The sequence below is a fragment of the Ictidomys tridecemlineatus genome, chromosome 9 (genome assembly GCF_052094955.1).
Source record: "Ictidomys tridecemlineatus isolate mIctTri1 chromosome 9, mIctTri1.hap1, whole genome shotgun sequence".
In the NCBI taxonomy this organism is placed as follows: domain Eukaryota; kingdom Metazoa; phylum Chordata; class Mammalia; order Rodentia; family Sciuridae; genus Ictidomys; species Ictidomys tridecemlineatus.
The window spans coordinates 18,079,442-18,084,113 of NC_135485.1; the positions used below are offsets into that span (position 1 = coordinate 18,079,442).

The 4,672-nt window shown below is 47.9% G+C and overlaps 1 non-coding gene across 1 annotated transcript; it reads left to right on the forward strand.

The window, feature by feature from the left end:
* Positions 1-1,760: 1,760 nt before the first annotated feature.
* Positions 1,761-1,891, forward strand: LOC120892473 (small nucleolar RNA SNORA70). Its single transcript, XR_005737191.2, has one exon. It is a non-coding gene; the product is annotated as a small nucleolar RNA SNORA70 (small nucleolar RNA).
* Positions 1,892-4,672: the final 2,781 nt, after the last annotated feature.

Consider the following 4,672-nt stretch of genomic DNA (forward strand, 5'->3'; position numbering starts at 1 on the left):
TCTTCCCCCCTCCAAAAAAAAAAAAGAAATTCACCTGGAAATGTTCTTAGATCGTAGAGTTCATCTGGTAGATTTTCTGTCACCACGTCACTGCAGGTGACAGCTTTGCTGAACTTTCCACCACCACATAACAAAGACCTCCTTTCTGTTCCTTGCAACTTTTCCTTCACTTACTTCACGGCCTGGCTGGCCTCCTTCTCAAGACCTGTCAGTTTTCAGCCAACCGACCCAAGGCCCCTCTGGCCCTCCCCTGCGGTCCAATTTCAAAGCCAATGCCATGTCTTTTAGGTTTGTATTTTAGGAACCCCTTGTTTCCAGTTACCAAATTTCATTTGGGTTAATGTTGCTGTGTGAGAAATTGCCTCGAAACATAGTAGCTTCCAACCGTCATTTCATTCTGCTGGTAATTTGGGGCATCACAGATTTGAAAAGGGCTCTGCTGAGCTGTTCTCATCTGAGGTTACTCTTGCAGCTACAGGGGGTGTCAGCGGGACCCGCAAGCATCTGATGAGCTGAGCGGGTGAGATGCGCAGGGCAGCTCACCCCGCAGCCGGGAGCTGCTGCTGCCTGTCAGCTGTGAGCTGGGCTGTGCTGTCCGTCAGTGTCCACCAGTGGACTCCCCTGCGCAGCCGTCTCAGGACGCTTGGCCTTCTCACACGGTGCTGGTCCCCCAGAGAGCTCGCAGAAGCTGCGGATCCTCTCTGAGTCAGTTTTGAAAGTTACCCTGCATCAATTCTGCTGCCTTCTGTTGGTTACAAAGTCATCACCAAGTCACCCCTGGATTGATGACTATGGAGCGTAGACACCTCCTCTCCATGAGGGAAGTGGCAGGTAGGTACAGGTAGGTCTTTAAACTACCATGCCACCTAGTCCGCTCTCTCTCTAAGGTTCAGGGCCACAAGCAGAGCATAGAACTGCCTGCATACCAGGATGGAGGTGACAGGTAGGAACGGACACGGGGGAAACCCTGGACGGAAGTGAGGACATTCGTAATTATCTTGTGATTCCAGATGATTTTCTCCACATTTTCTATCAGGAAAGAAAAAGGAAGGGAGACAAGCGAATGGCATTATTTCTTAGTAAGTCTAGGCCCCTGCTCCACTTTTCTCACAGTCTGTCTTGACAGTAACCTGGGACTCTCTTTAGACTGGGCTTGGGGCTGAAATGGGGCATTGGGAAGATGAGCAGCTGCCCATGGATGCAGCCCTACCTGTGGTGGGTCCTGTGGATGGAACTGTGCTTCAAGATTTCAACATGACTTGGAAGACCAGCTCCTTCCCGGCTGGGGAGAAGCCTGTGCTGTCCACTTCCTTGCAGCTTCGAGACCTCCCAAGTAGGTTCACTCACTCCACCCAAATACAGTTCTTTTTGCCCCATGAAATGAGCAGGAGAAATGGGTCAAATAATAAACCCGTGTGACATCTATCCCAATAGAATTGCTGGCTTTCAGTCTCTCAAGCAACACGAAGTCAAGGTCATCCGGGAAATGGGGGTTACACACCCATTTCACCCTCCATATCTGACATCCGGAGAGCTGTGCAGACCTTCCTTTGCTTACACAGTAGGACTCAGACCACAAAACACATGGGAGGCCTGTCGTGGACTGAAGTGCATCCTCCCAAACTCATATGTTGGAACTCTAACCATCAATGTGACCACAGTTGAAGATAAGGCCTTTATGGAGACCATTAGTGTTAAAGGAAGTCATAGGCTGGCACCCTAATCCAATAGCATTGGTATCGTCCATTGTAAGAGGAAAACTGCAACCAGTTAGGCCAGCCAGGCTCCCTTCCTTGTTGGAGCCCAGAGTGTGATGGCTGTGAACAGCAGACTCCTTGGCCGTGTGCCAGCCTGTTGGTACTGGTTGCTCTAAGGGGCTTTGGAGACAGTCCTTCCCAGAAGACGTCCACATCTCTGGTGTTAGAGTCTGTAAACAAGTCAAGATGGTGCCTGGCATTTTGCAGAGGGAGTGGTTTGTGAAGTAACGCCAGCGAGCCATTAAGTGTGGAGATTCCTTATTGGTTGACTGCTGTATCTAGTTTATGTTAATTAGATAAGCTGTGTGGAATGTATATATACCCCTCCTGTCCTACAATAAACGGCTCCCACTCCTGCTGTATCAATGTACACAAGTTGCTCGTCACCCCCCGGTTATTTTGCTGCAGCCGGACTGCGGCGTTTTGTAGGGAATCCACCCGGCTCTTCAAGCTCAACTTCATGCTTAACTCATAGTTCATGAGCCTCTGCACCTGGTGGTTGAAGATTTGTAAGAACTTCCCAGAGCCCCTGGAAAAAGTGTTTTGCTTAGTGGTTAATTGCCTGGGTTTTGTTGTGATCTTCCTGGTACAATACCTTGCTTTATAGGTTATGTGAGCTTAGTTAAGCTAGTAAACTTTTCTGGGTCTGTTTCCATCTATAAAATGAGAATAATGATATAACATATTTGTGATTAGTGGAGTTTGAGGATAATCTGTCCTGTAGCTCATTGTCTCTAAGTTTGACTCCTTGGTAGAACATTTGAACCCTTGAAAAGAGACTGATTGAGTCCTTTTTCATCTTAGAACTTATCAGAAGGGCCTTGGCCTAGAATCTAAGGCACAGGGACATCTGGGGCTGATAGAAGCCCCAAAGTGTCCATCAGGGTGCAAGTTGAGAAAATGACCTACAAAGGATGTGAGAATAAGTCTAGATGTAAGATCCTGGTCTCTGATCCCACATGGAAAACAAAGTAGATGAACCTGGCCATATTTGGGATTAAGTGGACACCAGGATTTTAGACCTGCTGGAGATCAGACTATTGGTGGAAGTGAAGCCACCGGCAGAGGGTCATGGTTCACAGAGACACTGCATGACAGCAAGAGTCTATGCCCAAGTACTTGGGAGAAGGCACCCACAGGTGTGTGTGTGGGGGTATTTTCTGCTAATTATGTGTGCAGGGCCATGGATACAGTCCATTCAGTGGCCAGCCCAACACCTTCATTTGCTGGACCACACATGTGTCTAAACCCACCGGCGACGGTCACTTTATTAGCCACTAGAGGACCGTCAAGGACCCATCCAGAGGATGTAACTGGCCCTGGTGCTGAAGCTTACAATTACTTACGGAAGAAAGTAAATCCTGCTGCTGGTGATGTGGGAAATCTCCAAAGCCTCCTCATAAAGGAGGGAAGGGGTCATTGGCTGTCCATTGTTTTCCCAACCAACCATGGATTCCTTTTGATGGAGTCAGATGGAACTCTCAAAATGAATCTTTCTGAATTCTGGGTTTTGCTACTGGGGTTTGTTTAAGAGACCAGAATGGATCAGATTTTCTGGAGGCTTTACTGTGCCAGGAACTGACTTTTTAGTTTCTGAGTACTGAGGAAGTTTGTGAGGCTGCAGAGGAGGTCTGGCTGGCTGGCAGTGGGAAGGCCAGCAGTGGGCATGGTCAGTGTGGACTGATCAGTGGTATGGAAATATTCCAGGGTTCGAACAACCAGAGCAGCTGGGTACTGATGCAGGGGAGCCTGCTGCACACAGCACAGATGTGCTTACCCTACCCCGCCTTCCTGGTGGGCTCTAGGTTTCCTGAACTTCAGCTGGGAATAGGGCAGGAGGGTAACACTGCTTCAGGCCAGGCTCTCTCCCCTGCCTGGGCAGTTCTTCCCACATACCCTCCCGTCCATGGGCAAGATCCTGGGCTGTTGCTCCTTCCTCTTCGAGAATGCAAACTGAGGCAGGTCCACACACTCTGAATTCCTGCTTTAGGGCTGTGATCTGCCTTGCCTAAAAATAAAAATTTAAAAAAAAATTGACTTATTTTTAGCTTTAGCTCTTCTGCTTCTGGCCTGTATGAATGCTAGTTGATTCGTAGCTGGCAAATTAAACTATTTCCATGACCACAAACACCCATTCAGGGTGCCCACAAACTCAACCCACGGCCTCCTACTCCAAATCAACGAGGCTGACTCAGTTTCCTGCTGACTCACAGCAGCCCTGCTCTGTCAGTCAGCTGCCTCCACAGGCTCCATGTGGCTCCCAGCTGAACCTAAAAGCCCTGGGCATCAGAGCGTCATGGAGAGATGCAGGGAAAGGTTCAGCATGGATCCTAGATCCCCTGCTTTGTCCTCATGGCCTGGGACTTCTTGCGGGCCCAAAGAGTTCCAGCATGCACTCTGAATCAGGCTGTGGATGCTTCACCTGCTATTTGAGATTGAACTCAGGAAATCCAGCCAACACAGGAGCCGGCTACTTAGAAAAATGGGCTTCCAAACTCAGTAATGGAAGGAGGCAAATCCTATTGCTAGTGACAGGGAGAGTCACTTTAAAGGAGCTCTTTTATAATGGAGAGAAGAGATGATTAAATTGTCCTTGATTTCCCCGGTAAACCACAAATTCCTTCCTGTTGAGGTCAATAAAACTCTCACTACTGATCTTTTCGGGCTTTGGGTTTTGATACTGGGATTCTTTCAAGAGAACAGAGGGAATCAGATTTTCCTAAAGGAATATATTCACGTCTTAAAACCAACCTTCTCATATCCACCCTAGTGAATCTCCTCGAAAAATGACAATATTCACTGCTGCTGATGAAAAAGTTGATGATCTTCTAATAAAAACTTTCAATTCATAGGTGATGGAAATGCAAAACACTTTATCTGATGATAATCCTTAATTTTAATAAAATCTGTGGGCT